Consider the following 10,451-nt stretch of genomic DNA (forward strand, 5'->3'; position numbering starts at 1 on the left):
CTGCCTGACTGATTCACTGACCGACTGCTGACTGACTGACTGGCTGCCTGACTGACTCACTGACCGACTGCTGACTGACTCCCTCTTAGTTTTCCCCGAAGGAAAGCTTGATGCCGATTGGTCGTGACCCCGCTAAAGAAGCAGGACATGAGGAATTTCTCACCAGTGTCCGGGGTGATTTTATTGCTGGGGAAAACCAGTCGTTTCTATCCTATGTTTATGTGTTGGGTTTTCTCGTTCGGTGACTACCTGCCTTTTCCGAGCCTTTTTTAATAGCATAACAAACTCAAGGATTTTGCTAATCCGGACATAAACCGAAATGCTTCTAGACAACTAGATTGCTCGACACACATCTGGAAACAATTTAGCTAGAAGGTGACGTTTTATGGCCGGTCATTGAGTTTATTGGGTGTCTGGAAGCAGGTAGGTGGGCCGCTGGCCGCCAGGTAGCGTTGGCTGGGGTTCCGCTGCTCCATGCGACGCAACATCCTCCCCCCGTTGAAAGGGCACCGATCAAATTCTGCCTGTGGGTTCGATGGGGGTGTGCTCTGCCTCCTTCGAGGTCAGCGATTGTCCGGGCGCTTCTGGATCTGATTGGAATGGCAGGGGGACCAGCCGCTTGACGCCGCGGTCCAGGAGGTTCGATGAAGTCTGCACAGTCGCTGTTCGGATTACGCCATCGGCTCCGGGATGGACCTTGACTACCCGTCCCAAGGGCCAGCACATCGAGGGAACGTTGTCTTCTCTGAGCAGGACGATTGCGCCTTCGTGTATGTTATGTCCACCCTTGGTCCATTTGCTGCGGTTGTTTAATTGGTTGAGGTACTCCTTGTGCCAGCGTTTCCAAAAATGCTGTTTCATCTTTTGGATATGCTGCCATCTAGAGAGTCGGTTGGAGGGAGTGTCCCTGAAATCTCGCTCACGCACACTCATTAGTGATTCACCGATGAGGAAGTGACCAGGAGTGAGAACGAGGAGATCCTTGGGATCCGTGGATATGGGTGTTAATGGTCGGGAGTTGAGGACGGCTTCGATCTCTATGATCAGTGTATTGAATTGCTCGAAAGTGAGCAATTCATGACCTGCGACGCGTCTGAAGTGATGCTTAAAGGATTTCACCGCTGCCTCCCATAGTCCCCCGAAGTGTGGAGACTGAGGGGGTATGAAGCGCCATTCTATGTGTTTGTCTGCGAGGAATGCTTGCACTTTTGAGTGGTGATCGTCCGAGTGTAGAAGGTCATACAGTTCCCGTAAGTCGTTCTTTGCCCCGACGAAATTTGTACCATTGTCCGAATGGATTGTCGAGCAAAACCCTCGCCGAGCGATGAATCTACGAAGAGCGGCGATAAAGGTTTCGCTCGTGAGATCGCCAACGAGCTCGATGTGTACCGCCTTCACGGCTAGGCATACGAAGATCGCAACGTACACCTTGACCTGTCGGCGGTTACGATCTCTTGTCTCCTTTATGTAGAAGGGTCCACAATAGTCCACGCCGACATTCGCGAATGGTCGAGACTCTGTCACTCGCGCTTCCGGCAAATCACCCATTATGTATTCTACTGACGGTGGATGGGCGCGGCAGCAGCGGACGCAGTTCTTGATCGTGCGCCAGACTTGACTTCGGCCGTCGACGGGCCAATATCGTTGTCTGACAGCGTACAACGTAGCCTGTGTCCCGGAGTGCAGGTGAATCTGGTGTGTATGCTCGATAATCCGAGCTGTGACGGATGCTTTGGGTAGCAGTATTGGGTGTTTTTGACCGAAAGTCATCGACGAATGCCTGAGTCGACCCCCGACTCGCAGGATTCCTTTCTGGTCAATGAAAGGATTGAGTCGCGTGAGTTTCCTTGTTAACGCTGCGTTCCGGTTCATTCGGAGCGTACGGATTTCCTCGGGGAAATGGATGCCTTGTAATAGTATGATTAATTTGTCGTGAGCGATGTGTAATTCCGTTGCGGTCAAGGGTGTCATTCGGTTCTGTTTCTGCCTCCAACGGAGGCAACGAGCGACGATCCGAATTAGCTTAGGCCAGGAGGAGTACCGTTCCAACAGGCTGCAATCGGCGGGAGCCGCGGATAGACAAGTTGCCGTTTTTTGTTCTAACAACTCCGTTTGTGGTATTGGGGTCCAGGTCGGCCAGGAATCTTCCGATTGTTGGAGCCATTCTGGACCGTGCTGCCAAATGGTCGGGCGGAGAAATTCTTCGGGTGTTTGGCCTCGCGATATTAGATCCGCGGGATTGTCGTGGGTGGGGACATGACGCCAACTGCCGATGCTGGTTTTTCTTTGGATCTCGGAGACCCTGTTGGCGACAAACGTCTTGAGTGTGTGGGGTGACGTGGTTAGCCAGTGGAGAACGATGGCGGAGTCGGTCCAATAGGCCATACGAGTGATGCTGTGTGATAAGGCTTGATGTATGGTAGCCATCAGGGACGTAAGAAGGAAGGCTCCGCTCAGCTCGAGCCGCGGAATGGTTTGGGATTTTAGCGGGGCTACTTTTGACTTCGCGGTTAGCAGCTGGGTCCGTACGCGGCCGTCCGGATTAACGGTTCGGAGATAGACGCATGCGCCGTAGGCCTTCTCGCTGGCGTCGCAAAAGCCGTGCATTTCGATCTCAGTTGCGGAGTCAATGATCGCCTTGCGTGGGAATGTAATATTGTTCAAGAGTGGCAATTGAGAATAATACCTGTCCCACTCTGAATGGAGATCTGATGGGAGAGATTCGTCCCACTCGACTTTCACTGCCCAGACTCGCTGAAGCAGGATTTTCGCGCGGACGATCACTGGCGCGAGCAGCCCCAGAGGATCGTAGATTCGAGCGATTACGGAGCTGATCGATCGCTTCGTAACGCGGGGAATGTCTGCCTTGGCGTCAACCGAATAAATGAGTGAATCATCGGAGGACTTCCAGAAGACCCCAAGAGTTTTTAAGGGTTGAAGCTCGCCCAGCTGTAGCTTCTGATTTATGTCCGGGTCAGATAGTCCGTTGAGTAGTGTCCGGTTGTTGGACGCCCATTTTCTGATTTTTAAACCGGCTAGTTGGAGGAGTTCGGTGAGTTCTGTGCGGATTGACAGCGCTTCGCCTATCGTATCCGCTCCGGTGAGAGCGTCGTCGACGTAAAAGTCCCGTAACAATACCGATGAAGCTCGCGGGAATCGGTGCCCTTCATCGCTTGCCAATTGTCTGAGACACCGGATGGCTAGATAGGGTGCTGCAGACAGTCCGAACGTGACGGTGTTGATCTGATATGTTTCCAACTCGCCGTCGGAATTGCGCCATAAAATTTGCTGAAATCTTCGATCGACCGGACGCACGAGGAATTGTCGGTACATTTTCTCGACATCGCCGGTGAGGACGTACTGGTGAGATCGGAATCTCAAGAGGATATCGAACAAATCCTCTTGCAGCTTCGGACCTGTATAAAGGGTGTCGTTCAACGAGACGCCGGTGGTACTGGGTGCGGATCCGTCAAACACAACGCGAAGTTTTGTGGATGTGCTCGAGTCCTTAACGACGCCGTGGTGTGGCAAGTAATAGTCGTTCTCCGGTTCGTGGCGTGATGCAACCTTGGTCATGTGGCCCAAGTCCAGATACTCCTGAATGACCGCCCGATACGCTGTTTCGAACTGTTGATTTCGTCTGAATTGCTGCTGGAGAGAGGCGAGTCGTTTCATCGCCATTGCCTTGGATGATCCGAGTGACGAGATTTTGTCGTTAAAGGGGAGTGCGACGATGTATCGCCCATCGCTGGTGCGTTGGACGTGATTTTGAAAATGCTCCTCACATCGTCGATCCGCCTCCGATAAGTGTTTTATCTGAGGTCCCTCGTCGAGTTCCCAAAAGCGGGTGAGGTCCGTCTCTAGTTCCGTTGTGGAGGCATGGAAGACCATGGCAGGTCCTGGGGAAGGTGGGCTCCCCCCGATGACCCACCCGAATCGCGTTTTTTGCAGGCGCAGATCGGGGCCGGTTGATGGGTTATTTGGATGGTATGACGGAGCTTTCCTTGTGCGTGGGGGCGTGGTAGGAGGCGTCTGATTGCTCATTGGCGCGTCTGATCGATGTAGGAGCGTGTGATGGCGTTGATCACATATGCGGCAAGAGCCAGAGGTGCAGTGTTGCAATTTGTGTCCTGGTAGCAGGCAATTCGTACACGCTGAGATTTCCTCGGCGGCTAGAATCCGTTCGTCGATCGTCTTCGTCCTAAAGGTGTTGCAGCGCCAAATTTTGTGTGGTCCATGGCAGATTGGACAGAGTGGCGGTGATCGTGACGTGACAAATGCCTGCCCTCGTGGTGGGCGTGTCGTTCTTGCAGGTTCTATGACCTGACAGCGATCGTTCAAGAATTGCAAGAAGTCCGGGAACGTGGGGAATGGTGTGGACCTTATCTTTTCCTTCCATATTGAATCGGTTTCCCGATCAAGGTTGGCGGTACATAGGTGCAAAAGCAGGGCATCTGCGGTTGGTTGTCCGATGGCGGCCAAGGCTTTGTAATGAGCTTCCAACTTGGTCGTGTAGGACTGCAAATCGCGATGTGCTATCCGTGATGAGGAGGCTGCGTCAAATATCTCCTGCAAGTGTCTCTCGACAATTTTGGCTGGTCTGTTATACCGTCGTTCTAATATTTCCCAGGCGACTGCGTAGTTAGCCGCCGCATTGCTTAATGACGTGATCGCTAGAGCTGCCCCATGCTTTAGACAAGAACGGAGATACATCAGTCGCTTGCAGTCGTCTATGCGGGGGTTATCGTGGACCGTGGAGCGAAATTGATCCGCGAACCCCGGCTAATCTTCGTAGGCTCCAGAAAAAGTGGGTAGCTGAATTCTAGGCAAATCGACGGGTTCCGGCAATGACATGTCCGATGGCTTTGTTGCAAGATTTGTGGTGGTTGGTTCTGCTTGCTTGTTTGCCTCCTCAAGGATGGCGGACGCCTGTCCGGCGATGGTGTAGAACTTCTGTTGTAGGTCAACCCGGTCCTTCAGTGTTTGACCCTCGTCTCTGTCGTCTAATTCGCATTGGCCCTTTTTGAACGATGCAAACTCTCCCTCTAAGTCTTGCAAATTACGCTGAATAGCATGCACGGGTGTCCCTTCCTCGTGATTGTTGAGCAATGTGCGAAACGCTTCTAATTCTTGTCTGAATCCTTCGCGTTTCCGCAGCAATTGCCGGACGCGCTCTTCCTGAGGGGGAGCCATGAGGGATTTCGACAATTTGAGCGAGCTTACCTTCATGTTGCGTGGTAACTGGGGGTGCACTCTTTCACTGACACGTATCCGGCTCGAAGGACCAAAATGTTCTTTCACTCGCGGGGAGACACGATCGTGTAGAAGCGCATCAACAGGAGTCGTAAATTCCTGTTACGATTGTTCAATCGACGCCGCGAGATGATCGATCCCCTATTGCGTTTAGGCTAATAGAGGTGGTTAATTGAAGTGCACACTGCTGTAACGGGTTTTCAGTTGTGTTTTATTAAGACACTGTGTATACACTGAGTGGTGAATTAACAGCAACCGGGATACGGTTGGACTCGGTTAGAACGTAAGATCAGGGGATGAGAGGGCGAGAGCGTAAGCGCGAATCGTTGCTGCGAACTGAGACTTCCCGAGGTTGCTGACTGACTGACTGGCTGCCTGACTGACTCACTGACCGACTGCTGACTGACTCCCTCTTAGTTTTCCCCGAAGGAAAGCTTGATGCCGATTGGTCGTGACCCCGCTAAAGAAGCAGGACATGAGGAATTTCTCACCAGTGTCCGGGGTGATTTTATTGCTGGGGAAAACCAGTCGTTTCTATCCTATGTTTATGTGTTGGGTTTTCTCGTTCGGTGACTACCTGCCTTTTCCGAGCCTTTTTTAATAGCATAACAAACTCAAGGATTTTGCTAATCCGGACATAAACCGAAATGCTTCTAGACAACTAGATTGCTCGACACACATCTGGAAACAATTTAGCTAGAAGGTGACGTTTTATGGCCGGTCATTGAGTTTATTGGGGGTCTGGAAGCAGGTAGGTGGGCCGCTGGCCGCCAGGTAGCGTTGGCTGGGGTTCCGCTGCTCCATGCGACGCAACATCCTCCCCCCGTTGAAAGGGCACCGATCAAATTCTGCCTGTGGGTTCGATGGGGGTGTGCTCTGCCTCCTTCGAGGTCAGCGATTGTCCGGGCGCTTCTGGATCTGATTGGAATGGCAGGGGGACCAGCCGCTTGACGCCGCGGTCCAGGAGGTTCGATGAAGTCTGCACAGTCGCTGTTCGGATTACGCCATCGGCTCCGGGATGGACCTTGACTACCCGTCCCAAGGGCCAGCACATCGAGGGAACGTTGTCTTCTCTGAGCAGGACGATTGCGCCTTCGTGTATGTTATGTCCACCCTTGGTCCATTTGCTGCGGTTGTTTAATTGGTTGAGGTACTCCTTGTGCCAGCGTTTCCAAAAATGCTGTTTCATCTTTTGGATATGCTGCCATCTAGAGAGTCGGTTGGAGGGAGTGTCCCTGAAATCTCGCTCACGCACACTCATTAGTGATTCACCGATGAGGAAGTGACCAGGAGTGAGAACGAGGAGATCCTTGGAATCCGTGGATATGGGTGTTAATGGTCGGGAGTTGAGGACGGCTTCGATCTCTATGATCAGTGTATTGAATTGCTCGAAAGTGAGCAATTCATGACCTGCGACGCGTCTGAAGTGATGCTTAAAGGATTTCACCGCTGCCTCCCATAGTCCCCCGAAGTGTGGAGACTGAGGGGGTATGAAGCGCCATTCTATGTGTTTGTCTGCGAGGAATGCTTGCACTTTTGAGTGGTGATCGTCCGAGTGTAGAAGGTCATACAGTTCCCGTAAGTCGTTCTTTGCCCCGACGAAATTTGTACCATTGTCCGAATGGATTGTCGAGCAAAACCCTCGCCGAGCGATGAATCTACGAAGAGCGGCGATAAAGGTTTCGCTCGTGAGATCGCCAACGAGCTCGATGTGTACCGCCTTCACGGCTAGGCATACGAAGATCGCAACGTACACCTTGACCTGTCGGCGGTTACGATCTCTTGTCTCCTTTATGTAGAAGGGTCCACAATAGTCCACGCCGACATTCGCGAATGGTCGAGACTCTGTCACTCGCGCTTCCGGCAAATCACCCATTATGTATTCTACTGACGGTGGATGGGCGCGGCAGCAGCGGACGCAGTTCTTGATCGTGCGCCAGACTTGACTTCGGCCGTCGACGGGCCAATATCGTTGTCTGACAGCGTACAACGTAGCCTGTGTCCCGGAGTGCAGGTGAATCTGGTGTGTATGCTCGATAATCCGAGCTGTGACGGATGCTTTGGGTAGCAGTATTGGGTGTTTTTGACCGAAAGTCATCGACGAATGCCTGAGTCGACCCCCGACTCGCAGGATTCCTTTCTGGTCAATGAAAGGATTGAGTCGCGTGAGTTTCCTTGTTAACGCTGCGTTCCGGTTCATTCGGAGCGTACGGATTTCCTCGGGGAAATGGATGCCTTGTAATAGTATGATTAATTTGTCGTGAGCGATGTGTAATTCCGTTGCGGTCAAGGGTGTCATTCGGTTCTGTTTCTGCCTCCAACGGAGGCAACGAGCGACGATCCGAATTAGCTTAGGCCAGGAGGAGTACCGTTCCAACAGGCTGCAATCGGCGGGAGCCGCGGATAGACAAGTTGCCGTTTTTTGTTCTAACAACTCCGTTTGTGGTATTGGGGTCCAGGTCGGCCAGGAATCTTCCGATTGTTGGAGCCATTCTGGACCGTGCTGCCAAATGGTCGGGCGGAGAAATTCTTCGGGTGTTTGGCCTCGCGATATTAGATCCGCGGGATTGTCGTGGGTGGGGACATGACGCCAACTGCCGATGCTGGTTTTTCTTTGGATCTCGGAGACCCTGTTGGCGACAAACGTCTTGAGTGTGTGGGGTGACGTGGTTAGCCAGTGGAGAACGATGGCGGAGTCGGTCCAATAGGCCATACGAGTGATGCTGTGTGATAAGGCTTGATGTATGGTAGCCATCAGGGACGTAAGAAGGAAGGCTCCGCTCAGCTCGAGCCGCGGAATGGTTTGGGATTTTAGCGGGGCTACTTTTGACTTCGCGGTTAGCAGCTGGGTCCGTACGCGGCCGTCCGGATTAACGGTTCGGAGATAGACGCATGCGCCGTAGGCCTTCTCGCTGGCGTCGCAAAAGCCGTGCATTTCGATCTCAGTTGCGGAGTCAATGATCGCCTTGCGTGGGAATGTAATATTGTTCAAGAGTGGCAATTGAGAATAATACCTGTCCCACTCTGAATGGAGATCTGATGGGAGAGATTCGTCCCACTCGGCTTTCACTGCCCAGACTCGCTGAAGCAGGATTTTCGCGCGGACGATCACTGGCGCGAGCAGCCCCAGAGGATCGTAGATTCGAGCGATTACGGAGCTGATCGATCGCTTCGTAACGCGGGGAATGTCTGCCTTGGCGTCAACCGAATAAATGAGTGAATCATCGGAGGACTTCCAGAAGACCCCAAGTGTTTTTAAGGGTTGAAGCTCGCCCAGCTGTAGCTTCTGATTTATGTCCGGGTCAGATAGTCCGTTGAGTAGTGTCCGGTTGTTGGACGCCCATTTTCTGATTTTTAAACCGGCTAGTTGGAGGAGTTCGGTGAGTTCTGTGCGGATTGACAGCGCTTCGCCTATCGTATCCGCTCCGGTGAGAGCGTCGTCGACGTAAAAGTCCCGTAACAATACCGATGAAGCTCGCGGGAATCGGTGCCCTTCATCGCTTGCCAATTGTCTGAGACACCGGATGGCTAGATAGGGTGCTGCAGACAGTCCGAACGTGACGGTGTTGATCTGATATGTTTCCAACTCGCCGTCGGAATTGCGCCATAAAATTTGCTGAAATCTTCGATCGACCGGACGCACGAGGAATTGTCGGTACATTTTCTCGACATCGCCGGTGAGGACGTACTGGTGAGATCGGAATCTCAAGAGGATATCGAACAAATCCTCTTGCAGCTTCGGACCTGTATAAAGGGTGTCGTTCAACGAGACGCCGGTGGTACTGGGTGCGGATCCGTCAAACACAACGCGAAGTTTTGTGGATGTGCTCGAGTCCTTAACGACGCCGTGGTGTGGCAAGTAATAGTCGTTCTCCGGTTCGTGGCGTGATGCAACCTTGGTCATGTGGCCCAAGTCCAGATACTCCTGAATGACCGCCCGATACGCTGTTTCGAACTGTTGATTTCGTCTGAATTGCTGCTGGAGAGAGGCGAGTCGTTTCATCGCCATTGCCTTGGATGATCCGAGTGACGAGATTTTGTCGTTAAAGGGGAGTGCGACGATGTATCGCCCATCGCTGGTGCGTTGGACGTGATTTTGAAAATGCTCCTCACATCGTCGATCCGCCTCCGATAAGTGTTTTATCTGAGGTCCCTCGTCGAGTTCCCAAAAGCGGGTGAGGTCCGTCTCTAGTTCCGTTGTGGAGGCATGGAAGACCCTGGCAGGTCCTGGGGAAGGTGGGTTCCTCCCGATGACCCACCCGAATCGCGTTTTTTGCAGGCGCAGATCGGGGCCGGTTGATGGGTTATTTGGATGGTATGACGGAGCTTTCCTTGTGCGTGGGGGCGTGGTAGGAGGCGTCTGATTGCTCATTGGCGCGTCTGATCGATGTAGGAGCGTGTGATGGCGTTGATCACATATGCGGCAAGAGCCAGAGGTGCAGTGTTGCAATTTGTGTCCTGGTAGCAGGCAATTCGTACACGCTGAGATTTCCTCGGCGGCTAGAATCCGTTCGTCGATCGTCTTCGTCCTAAAGGTGTTGCAGCGCCAAATTTTGTGTGGTCCATGGCAGATTGGACAGAGTGGCGGTGATCGTGACGTGACAAATGCCTGCCCTCGTGGTGGGCGTGTCGTTCTTGCAGGTTCTATGACCTGACAGCGATCGTTCAAGAATTGCAAGAAGTCCGGGAACGTGGGGAATGGTGTGGACCTTATCTTTTCCTTCCATATTGAATCGGTTTCCCGATCAAGGTTGGCGGTACATAGGTGCAAAAGCAGGGCATCTGCGGTTGGTTGTCCGATGGCGGCCAAGGCTTTGTAATGAGCTTCCAACTTGGTCGTGTAGGACTGCAAATCGCGATGTGCTATCCGTGATGAGGAGGCTGCGTCAAATATCTCCTGCAAGTGTCTCTCGACAATTTTGGCTGGTCTGTTATACCGTCGTTCTAATATTTCCCAGGCGACTGCGTAGTTAGCCGCCGCATTGCTTAATGACGTGATCGCTAGAGCTGCCCCATGCTTTAGACAAGAACGGAGATACATCAGTCGCTTGCAGTCGTCTATGCGGGGGTTATCGTGGACCGTGGAGCGAAATTGATCCGCGAACCCCGGCTAATCTTCGTAGGCTCCAGAAAAAGTGGGTAGCTGAATTCTAGGCAAATCGACGGGTTCCGGCAATGACATGTCCGATGGCTTTGTT

The 10,451-nt window shown here is 52.6% G+C and overlaps 1 long non-coding RNA gene across 3 annotated transcripts in view; it reads right to left on the bottom strand.

Annotated features, from left to right (window-relative positions):
• Positions 1-10,451, bottom strand: part of LOC143304063 (uncharacterized) — a 427,845-nt gene that overhangs the window by 385,689 nt on the left and 31,705 nt on the right. The gene's annotated exons all lie outside the window — the stretch shown is intronic.

This window comes from Bombus vancouverensis, chromosome 18 (genome assembly GCF_051014615.1).
Source record: "Bombus vancouverensis nearcticus chromosome 18, iyBomVanc1_principal, whole genome shotgun sequence".
Classification (NCBI taxonomy): domain Eukaryota; kingdom Metazoa; phylum Arthropoda; class Insecta; order Hymenoptera; family Apidae; genus Bombus; species Bombus vancouverensis.